Here is a 12232-nt window from a genome sequence, read left to right on the forward strand (position 1 = left end):
TGTACGTCGTCACGTGAGCATAACCACGATAGAGACGATAGTCCAAAATCCCAATACCGATTGACAAATTTCTACCCATCAATCGGGTCTACCGGTTTATCGCCCACCCCTATTGGATAGCTTGGATAGATCGGATTATAAAAAGAGTGTAAATGCTTTCCGAAATTGCATATGAGTCTAATAGCAATCTGATGGTTTAAAGGAGGTGGTTTGAGAGCCATACAACAAGACTAAACCCAATAAAGGTGTATTTTTGGGAGCCCTGCAATCCACATGTGAGCGGGAAATCATGAAAAATATAGAGAAACTGTGATTCTTAAACACTAACTTCAAGAGAGATTCACTGGCCAGCATTAGCATGATCACAGATGTGAACTCATGACTAAACGTGTGACTAAATGTAAAAAGGCCCATAGAGGTGGTTTTGTCAATTTTGCAAGATAGACTTGTGCTAGTCTTTGAAGCATCCATTATAATGGGCTACAATTTATAAGCAAATCTGAAATTGTCATTGTTTTCCAGCAAAACAGAACAAAAACTGTAAAACAAAACAAACAAAAAAAATTACAAAATTAATTCAAACCATATTAATTCATATAGAAGAGGATTAGGGCCAAGCAATAATTAAAAAAATAAAACCATCTCGAGATTAAAGTTGTTAAATTTCAAGAAAAAAAGTCCAAATAAAATGTTGAAAATAAACTCTTTAAAATTATGAGAAAAAAGTTGTTAAATTTCGAGAAAAAAAGTTGAGATAAAATGTTGAGAATAAAGTCGTTAAATTACGAGAACAAATTCGTTAAATTACAGAAAGAATCTAACGACTTTTTTCTCGTAATTTAACGAATTTATTCTCAACATTTTATCTCAACTTTTTTCTCGAAATTTAACAACTTTTTTCTCATAATTTAACGAATTTGTTCTCATAATTTAGCGACTTTTTTCTCGTAATTTAATGACTTTATTCTGAACATTTTATCTCAACTTTTTACTCAAAATTTAACTTTATTCTCAGAATTTAACGAATTTGTTCTCATAATTTAGCAACTTTTTTCTCGTAATTTAATTACTTTATTCTCAACATTTTATCTTGACTTTTTTCTCGAAATTTACCGAGTTTTTTCTCAAAATTTAACAACTTTAATCTCAAGATGGTTTTATTTTTTATTATTGCTTGGCCCTAATCCTCTTCTGTAAATTCATGAAAAACAAATTGTAAAATAAAAAAAATAAAAAAAGATGTGGGCAGGGCAAATGACCGGCAGAAAAAAAAATCCTTATTGCAGAGCCCTTGTGCATTCTGTGCTTTGAAAACAAAACTTAAATTTTGAACAATACAACCGTTTCTGTGCAAGACCCTGCGCACAGCCATACAATAACCGTTATGGGATTGAGCTGTGATTTAGAGCAGATTACTTCTGATAGATGCTTGAGCCCTGTGTGCTGCCGTGGCTGGATGAATATGCCAGATGGACGCTGGGATTGGACGGCGGGCTGAGAGACATCACAGTGGATTACTAACGCATATTGCTGTAGCTTGCTGTCGCGCTGGATATCTGATGAGACGTAGAGCGCACAGGAACACGAGCCTCGAGGGACATGATGTTGAGATTAAGACTGAGACACAAAGGTTAACAATGCAATGAGGAACACACATGAAAGAAATAGAGTTCCCAATGTGTCCATTTCCCAGAAAGCAAATCTGGCAATCACCATTGTGTGTGTTTTGTTGGGAAGTCTTTGTGACGGAGGATTTCAAAGCGTGCAACTATTTTCCACATTTCTAACTAAGCGGAAACAAACGTTAGGTTTTATTAAGGCCCTGGGGTATGGGTCACTGTGTCAGTGGAAACTCATCGCTCATTACTGAGGGGTGCTAATAACGGAAACCGATGCATGACTTTAGATTCAAGCCTTCCTGAGATGCTGTGTTTAGAGAGGGGGTGGTTGGACAGGAACTTCCTGAAAGCCTCCTTTGTGGAATGTTAGGTAGTCCAATCTCCTCACATTTATTCCTGAATGTACTTTAGCTTGTGAACTTCTATTTAGCCTGCTAACAAAAACCTGTTTAAACCAGCTTAAGCTGTCTCTCAGTCTTGCCCTCCAGCCTGACCATCTGAAGCAACTAGAAAAAACTAGAGACCAACTAAAACCAGAGACCAAATAGCTTAGAATGGTTTAAAAGAAAAAAAAAAAAATCAGATAAGGTAACTAGTAATGTGTGCTATAGTGTCTTGGGATTTTGGGAACATCATTTCAACAGGCATTTAAAAATATAAACATTTGTCTGAGCAATGGTCTAGTGGTTACCACACATGGTTTCTGCAATGCAGAAAATGTGGACAGAACCAAATAGTGGATTCGAACTCGGGTCAGTTGTAGGGCTGTCAAACGATTAATCATGATTAATCGTGATAATCGCATGCAAAATAAAAGTTTGAGTTTGCATAATATATGTGTGAGTAATGTGTGTAAATAATATGTATATATATAAATACACACAAATTAATGTATATATTTAAGAGAAATATGTTATTTATGTGCAAAAAAGTTATTTATATATAATATAAATTATATAAAAATATAAATAAATACATACATATACTTATACATACTTATACTTATTAAATATTTCTCAAATATATACATGGATGTGTTTGTATTTATATATACATAATAATTACACACAGTACACCCACATATATTAGGCAAACTCAAACTTTTATTTTGTATGCAATTAATCGTTTGACAGCCCTAGTCAGTTGTGCCAAAAACAAACACTACTCGCCTTACTCTCCACGCCACTGATTCTGTTGTCAGTGTGATTTCTTTTGTCATTTTGTCTGGCTCAACCAGACAATGGTGGGCAGAGTTAATGTAAATAGGGAAAAAAATGCATTTCATAGGATTTCAGTCTCTCTTTCTCTGTCTCCATGATTTCCTGAATCTTTTCTCCTGTCAGCAGGACAAAAAATTGTGAAATGCCCAAAAATGTTAACATTTAACGTAAAACAGCAAAAAAGTGAACTTAAGGTCGTGGCCACCATAGCATTTTTTCCAGCAGCTAGCATACTTTTCCATTTATTTTCAATGGGAGCACCGCGTTTTTAAAAACGGCAGGAACGTAACGAGGTGCTGAGCTTTTTTTTCATGCTGAAGTGCTGAGCGCTCGAGTTGAAGAATCTTCAACTTTGAGTAAAATGCTGTGATCATCACTGTCACTTTTTAGCCAGCCATCCAATCAGGGTGGAGGAGGGGCGGGACAAATACACAACATTCTCGCTGTACAACGACATCAACAAGTAAAGAACGAAAAGATGAGAAATAAATATTGCTGTGTTCTGAACATACATAGCAAGTACTCTACATTGTGTTGACATTTTTAGTCTGAAACAAATTATCTGCAAAATCAGTTACAAGTAACAGTGCCACGGATATTCCGTATCATAGCAACAAAGCGGCTCAACTGAAAAAAAGGTGCGCTGCTGAAACCCTCTCAAGGCATTTTCAGCAGAGCGTCTAACATTTTTAACTGGCTAAAAATACTTTGGTGGACACAGCCTAACAGTAGTGGTCAAACAATATGTGGTTTTCAATAGCCAGTATCTAACAGGGTGGCAAATTGCTAATATAAATAAAACATTAAAGGTGCCCTAGAATCAAAAATTGAATTCACCTCGGCATAGGTAAATAACAAGAGTTCAGTACATGGAAATGACGTAGGCCTACATCGAGTTTCAAACCCCATTGCTTCCTCCTTCTTATATAAATCTCATTTGTTTAAAAGACTTCCGGAAAACACGCGGATCTCAACATAACACCGCCTGTTACGTAACAGTCGGGATCATTAATATGTATGACCCCAATATTTGCATATGCCAGCCCATGTTCAAGGAATTAGACAAGGAAAGGCAGTATTAATGTCTGGATCTGTGCACAGACAAGGTAAGCCAGCAAGAACAACAGCGAAAAATGGCAGATGGAGCAATAATAACTGACATGATCCATGATAGCATGATATTTTTACTGATATTTGTAAATTGTCTTTCTAAATGTTTTGTTAGTATGTTGCTAATGTACTGTTAAATGTGTTAAAGTTACCATCGTTTCTTACTGTATTCACGGAGACAAGAGAACCATCGCTATTTTCATTTTTAAACACTTGCAGTCTGTATAATTCATAAACACAACTTCATTCTTTATAAATCTCTCCAACAGTGTAGCATTAGCCGTTAGCCACAGAGCATAGCCTCAAACATACAGAATCAAATGTAAACATCAAAATAAATACTTTACTCACATAATTCGAAGCATGCATACAGCATGCATGACGAACATCTTGTAAAGATCCATTTGAGGGTTATATTAGCTGTGTGAACTTTGTAAATGCACTGTAATATAGTCGTGTGGCAGGGAGCACGCCATTTAAAGGGGCGGCGCTGCCAAAATCAGTGTATAGTTAATGATGCCCCAAAATAGGCAGTTAAAAAAATTAATAAAAACAAATCTATGGGGTATTTTGAGCTGAAACTTCACAGACACATTCAGGAGACAACTTAGACTTATATTACATCTTGTGAAAAAGCATTCTTGGGCACCTTTAAAAATAATACTTACTATTGACAGCAAATTAGATGTACATAAAATTGCTGAAATTAAACGAACATTTATTTAACACATTATTTACTGAGAATTTACTAAAACTAATGAACTAAAACATTAGCTACAAATCATGTGATTGAGATCATTTCTGCAACTTCTCAATCTTTACAAAATGACCAGACAAATGGAAAGCAAGAAATACAGTGTATAAAGCAGGAAGTGGAATCTGTGTGTCATACTGTCATTGTCGGTGCGTATCGTTTACTTTTGACCCTGTAGCCAGTGAGGAAGATGCTGGATGACTGGACGGAGAGAGCAACAGATGGCCAGAGGATTACATTTGCAATCCCCCCACTCACTTCAGTGCGCGGACTCACCGTCAGACACACGCTCACTCGCTACCTTTGAACCACAACGATTAAATTAAAGAGTTCAATTATAATATTTGATTTTTTTCTCCCGAGAAAAGGTTTTTTCTGACATTTAAAAAAAAAAAAATTGCTGTTGGGTTTTAATGGGCATAGCATTAACAGCAAAAGCTGTATTGTTTTCAATTACCTGATTTCAAAGGATCAAAGAAAATATGATGATATGACCCCCTTTATAATTAATTACAATACAGGGAATGTCCCTTTTAATTACAATACAGGGAATGTCCTGTTTCTATGTAAGTTAAAGGGACGGAATAAAAAATAAAAAAGGTAATTTCAACTTGTTTCACAATATATTTTTTTTCTCAGAATTGTGAGATTACATCTTGCAATTCGGACACAGTTATAAAGTTATAAAGAAAATATTCCAAGAAAAAATATCAGCTTTTTTTTTTTTTTGCACTTGCCAGTTTATATTTCACAATTCTGTCTTTTTAGCTCTCATGTGCAAGTTTATATTTCACAAGTCAGAACTATTAGATTTAAGCTAAAAATTGTTAGAAAAAAAAGTCAGAATTATGAGGTAAAAAGTAAAAAAAAAATTTTTTACAAGCTTCCATACTTTTCTTATTAAAAGACAACCTGGCACGACAAGAAAAACAAGAAAACAAGCTGTCAAGAAAACAAGCTGTACACACAAATACAAACGTACAGCAGAACGAGAGCTTGGTAGATTACTTACATCTACTTAATCGGACACTGATTCCAAATTACATAAAAATTATATTTAGTAACATTTCCATTAATTTACACATTTAAAGTAATATAATCTGACTACTTTTTAATTGCTTTTAGATTACTTCTGACCTAACACGTTTATATTTGAATAGGATAACCTTCTACCATGTTGATATTAAAATACAAAAAGAAAGAAAATATATTCCATTCTTTGTTAACAACATGAAAAGCATTAAATATTACATTACATCACGGTTTCCCTGAATTTCCTGTGAATTTAATGAAAAAATATTAATTAAATCATAAAAAATTTAAATTTAAATAATTAATTTTAAAATAAAAACAATCAAAATAAAACACTTACTAAAAAATATTTTATTTGTTTACCTGTCATGTGACCATTAACCGACATCAGAGAATCGTGAATTTAATTTTATTATTTTTATTATTATTATTACTACCATTAACTTAATTTTATTATTGACCTAATTATTCACTTAAAAATCTCAGTACTTCAAGTAAATATTTTAGCTACAAGAGGTTCAGATGTCAAAAAAGTTTTGCGAATCCCTGCACTGAAATTATGTGAATTTGCACATTTTAATGTGTTTGAAAAACAAAAGGCTTCCTAAGACATAGTACATGGTTAAATGGCTCACTGGGTGATAATTCAAATAATAAATGTATTTGTCAGGAGTTGATTAGATATGCAATGTTGCAATGTTGAGAGAATAAGTTAAAAGTGAAATGATTTCTGTTAAAATGCTGTGTGGGTCACAGTTTTCAGTGATATTCCCTAGTAGCTGCTCTGAGTGTGTGATTCCGCAAACCTGAAAGAACAACACATGTAAACAGTAGGCTTTTTTTGAAAGGAAAATTTTAAAATTAAAAAATAAATAGTGGGGAGAATCAATAAATTATGAATAATACTGTCATTGTTAGAATAACATGCAATCATGTAATCAATAAAGAATGTAGTCTGATTACAAGTATTTTAAAATGTAATATAATCTAATTACAAGTACTTATTTTTTGGAACCTGATTACGTAATATGTAATCAGTTACTACCCAGCACTGAGCACAACTAGCATAATCTGATTCACAAACAACTCATATGAGCTGGTTATTTAACCAGATGGTTCAGAAAACACAAAGAGGCACCATTCTGAATCAGTCAACAAACGGAGTCAGTGCCAGGGCTAGGCCGGGGCTTGCAGGGGCTATAGCTCCACCAGAAACGTGCTTAGCACCCAGCACAATTCTAATGATTTTCCTGTTACTCTCTGTAACTTTCATTAAAAATATATATATATATTAAAAACCCAAAAAATAAAATAAGATAAGGGTTAGTAAATGTTCCTATAAACAATGGTTTTATTGATGGCTTTTGAATATTCACTCATGTTATAAACATCAAATAATATTGATTTTAATATAAATTATTGCGCTTTGTTCGCCCTAGCCTAGTGGTGACGAAAAAAAAAAAATTTCCATCTAAACTCATAGATTAATGTGTTAAACAGGCGTCTTTGACCGCATCTCATCTGCTTTTTCAGTTTCTTGTGCCGTGTTTTAAAACGCTGTGTCAAGTTCAACTTCTGAAAACACGTCACCAGACACCCTGTGCTCTTTTCCATGTTGTTTGCATTTTAAAAATCACAAGCGCTGTCCTTCATTTAGCTCACTACAGGATACATATGTGTCTATGAGACGTTAGTTGACAAGTTTTAATAAACCGTTGTTGAAAGAGCTGATAAGGTAATAATAAAGGTGTTAAGTAAAAACTGCTTAGTAACTGTGTACACTATTCAATGAGACCTTGTAAAGGTATAGTTTAAGGTAAAATGGAAACTTTAAAAAGTAAAATGCAATAAATGCAGGGTATTAAAGTTATTAAGTTATTGATGTACATAAGTTTTTCTTAGCACCCCCTTTGAACTGTTAAGCCGGATGATTAATTCTGTTCCTTAAGTAATTCATTCGGCAAAAGTGCTGAACAACAATATTCAAATGCATTCTCTGCTTTCGATAAATGATTCAAACGCACTAACATCGTAAGGTACCTTCATTCCCACATGAGGGGGTCACAAAGAGTAAGCAAGTGAATGCAGCAGAGATGCAAAACCCAGCCATGCATGCATGCTTCATAAATACACACAATCCATCAACAAAAGTGTACAAAGCCATCTATTCAATAGCTTTTTTATCTCTTTAATTAAACACAGTGACCACAGCAGATCAGCAGCCCATAAGACTCTAATAAAGACAATCTAATAAATGTCTGCAAACGTGCACCAGTTTGATTATTCTGCAAATCCAAAACAAACGGGTCTAGTGATCAGACCGAACCAGTCACACTAACAAACGTAGGTCCATGTGACCCCACACGGGTGGTCTTTGTGTCCGTCTTACATGGATGCGTGGAGAGATCGCTCATTTGTGTGTGTAACAACATCACCATGGAGACGGGCCTTTTGTCTGAACAGCAATAAATAAAGAAACAAAACCATGATCCTGATGAAAGAGGTGGATGGTGAGTCAGGAAGGCCAGAAGGCTTCTTAGGTTAGTCTAAACATAAGTAATACATTATGGAGGACAATTTTTTGGGGCTGTCTACAGTTCTAATTAGTTTACACACCCCTTGCAGAATATGCATTAAGAGCCGGGGGTGTAAACCTTTTGAATTAGATGACCAGGGTAAATTGTACTTTTTGTCTTTGGGGAAACATCTTGGGGAACATCTTGTGTAACATCTAAGGGAAATTTTGCCATTTTTTAAAAAATTTGCAATTTTTTGCAATTTTTATGATCTTCCTAATGATCATAAAAATTGCAAAAAATTGCAAAATTTCCCTTAGATGTTACACAAGATGTTCCCCAAGATGTTTCCCCAAAGACAAAAAGTACATATGCCTAATGTGAGCATATGTATTGGGATGGTTTAACTTAAAGAAAATGTAAGTGTAAAAGCTAATATTTGGTTGTAAATCCCTTGCAAGCAATCACAGGAGTGAGTCTGTGACCCATAGACATCACCAGACTCTTGGTTTCATACTTTGAAATGCTTTTCCAGGCCCTTAATACAGCCACTTTTAATGGTTGCTTGTTTTGGGATTCTGCCTTTAGTCTCTGCTTCATCTGGTGAAATGCTTTAAGATATGAAATGTGTAGAAATGTTTCTTGAGCATCAAATCAGAATATTAGATTCTGAAGGATCATGTGACACTGAAGACTGGAGTAATTTAATTATTTTATTTCATCATAAATTATATTATAAGCATCTCAATTTATATGAATATAATGCATTTTGAAAGAACATGTCTTTGTATTTAGTTTGTCTTCTTTTTGCTGTAATGACAGTAGCACTCATGCTGCCATCGACAAGTTTGCATTGTATTACATCAGATTATCCACAGCTAGCAGCATGTTTCTCTGCCGGACACATATTGTAAATGCTGTACCACTGGGTTAATGTGCTTCCAAATACTCAAATCCTCCTGTTCCAGTAAAGTTTACAAGAAAGAACAATAAGGAAACTACATCACAAAACATGCAGAAAGATTTCTAAAAGTTTTCGAACTGGTGATCCAACAACAAAGCTAAACTTCAACTGCAAACACATTTCGTGCAAGTAAAAGGTGTAATTCGTGAAATCTGAGGACAGCGCAAGTCTGTTGAGAAAAGGGCTGTGACCTTTGTAAACCTTAAAAAGCTCTTGTGAGACACGCTGAGGAATTTAATCACAGTTCAGTTCCTGCACAAACATGTCCTTTGTCTCTCTGAATAATTGACCTGTTTTGAGATCCTCACTGAACATGTTTCTTATACAAGTGTTTGTGTCTGTGCAAATCTACTCATCTCCACTGATTCTTTCTGTTTTACTTGTATAACTTCAATTGAGACACTCTAAATCAACACAGGTTCCTGAGGAAAGGATGTGATGGGGTAGTAAAGGGCCTGTATGGTTTCCCTTTGACAAGGAAGAAAAAGTCTGCTGCAAATAAATCCTGTGGTGGCACCTAAATCAAATCAAACACCACACAATTCCTTTAAAGGGGACCTATTATGCAAAATTCACTTTTATAAGGTGTTTGAACACAGATGTGTTTCCACAGAGTGTGTAAACAGGCAGCCTACAACGGTAAAATTACACACACTCCTTTTTATAATCCCCATAAATTATAAACAGCCTCTACAAACAAGCAGTTCCTCCTACGTAAGAGTAGGGGGAAACCCCAGCCATGAATGGCAACGATCTGCCCTATTGGCTTGGCTCCTCCCCTGAGTGAGTGTACACCAGGGCTCGTCAACTGGCGACCCGCAGGCCAAATCTGGCCCGCCAATCATATTGATCTGGCACCCCAATCTCCCTCCTCCTTTTTTCCTGGCTGTGCGGCTAAATTTGAGAAGATATGTGGCCGCAGTGGCGCCTGCAGCTGTACGGTTATAAACGCACTGTTCGTACCATGCACGCTCCTTTGACTGAACTGAGAAACGTTTCCCGTGCGAATATTTCAGCAGTTATTATGCATGTTCCGTATTTCTGTCAACGGTACCAGCGATATCAGTCATTAGTGAATTAATCATTCTTTTGTCATCTCGATCCTTTCTTTTCCGTGAATTGGCTAAACGCACTTGCATAAGGACATGAAATGATTTGGATTCGTTCGAACCGCTCTGTCACTGAACCATCTGAAGTGATTTCTCGGTCAATATCAACAAATACAGAACAAATAGCGCTGTTTTCAGGTTTTTCACTAGTTTACTTTGAACTACGCAGCACAGCCCAGTGGATAACAGAACGAAAACTTAAAGGAGCCGCGTTTATTCCCGGTCAACATTATTAAAAAGCGTTGCGACACACACCTCTTGGTTACAAACTACAAATCACTCCATGATTAAACTAGTGAATCTAGAGAAACGTGTCATGAATGAAGATATAAAACTTTTAAATCCCAAAATCACCACACTAACACACAAACTTTTACCATGAATAAACTGTAGTAAATTACCATGGTTTGTGGAAATGTGGAATATTTATAGCGATTTATATTGCAATATATTTATTAGGTGGGTAGGTGAATATATAATTCATGTCTTTGTTAGGGTGTAGTTTGTACCTGTGTTTAGGTGTTTTTTAGACCTATATAACATATCATAATATAATATCATTTGACAGTGGTAGTGAGTAGCCATGTATGGTTTTACCTGTGGTTACCAAGTCTCATTGTGATGATATTTTCATTTAAGCCTAATAATTCATAAAATATTTAATCAAGTTATTTAATCAAGAGCAGTGAGTGAGAAAGTCTGTTTCTTTTGCTGTTTGGCTCATAGTAACAGCATATACAGCAGTAGGTACTAGATTATTTAATTCAATATTATATTCAATTTAATATTTCCGTTTATACCATATGCACTGTGATTAGCTGGATTAGTTCCACATTGTCATTGCATTGCACACACTACAAGATCACGTGGCGATACTATCAAACAGGTTTGAAAACATTGTCGTGTCTGGGACTGCTCGAGACAGGCTCAGATCACGTCGCTGAACTGCACACACTTAACGAACTTGGCAACCACAGTGAGCACTGATTCGGCTGCGATACAGGGAAAATTGTCTATGACAGGAAAATCCAGCCAAAAGTTGTGTGAGTCTGCCTTGAGATTGAGATAGCAAACCTCAACCATCCAATCCTGATGGACAAAATCAAGTCCCACCCTACATTTTGTCTTGTTTGAGAAGCCGTTTCAATTGGATATATGTCACAATAGGGAAGAAAAAACAATTACAATGACTGGTCCCATTGTAAAATGTATTTGCTTCTTTTTTTAAAAGACTGATTCAGGTGGTTTCATGTGTCTTCTTTTGTCAAACAGCCCAAACACTGTTCAAATCACATTAGCCTGCCCTGCACCTCTTCATAGATGTGGATGAGCAATGAGTGTACAGATCCCATCCTATCCCACCCCCCACTCAGCCTTCAAGCTATATTGTGTGGACATTAAGCAGAGACACTTTCCCCAAAGACAGCAAGCATTGCCACTGAATCAGATTGAGCGTAGAAAAGAAAGAGAGGAAATGATGGAGATGTTGATCTGTAACTGGCCGGTAACCAAAGATAAAAGGAGAATGTGCATCTCTGAACGAGTATGAAAGCAGATGACACACAGTGCTTTTGATCTGCTTTCCTTCAAGAGGGTCTGATGAGTGAGCATCATTTACAAAATACTGCATACCAACTATTCTAATTAAAATAGTCTTTAATTAATAGCTCAGTTATAACCACTAAAAATTGAAAATATTAAATAAATTGTATTGCAATAAATATTAAAATATATACATGTATATATCTGTATGTCTATATTTTATACAAATACAAATTATAACGTGTACAATATTAACGTAAATATGGTCTTCAATTCAATCACAAAATATAGTATTTAAAATATTAAATTAATATTATCTATTAAATATTAAAGTGAGTAATTTAATTTAATTCACTGTGAAAATTA

The 12232-nt window shown here is 35.2% G+C and overlaps 1 protein-coding gene across 2 annotated transcripts in view; it reads right to left on the reverse strand.

Moving 5' to 3' along the window:
* The window catches only part of unc13bb (unc-13 homolog Bb (C. elegans)), a 107837-nt gene that overhangs the window by 94694 nt on the left and 911 nt on the right, over positions 1 to 12232 (reverse strand). The window lies entirely within an intron of this gene.

The sequence above is a fragment of the Chanodichthys erythropterus genome, chromosome 10 (assembly GCF_024489055.1).
Source record: "Chanodichthys erythropterus isolate Z2021 chromosome 10, ASM2448905v1, whole genome shotgun sequence".
Taxonomy (NCBI): domain Eukaryota; kingdom Metazoa; phylum Chordata; class Actinopteri; order Cypriniformes; family Xenocyprididae; genus Chanodichthys; species Chanodichthys erythropterus.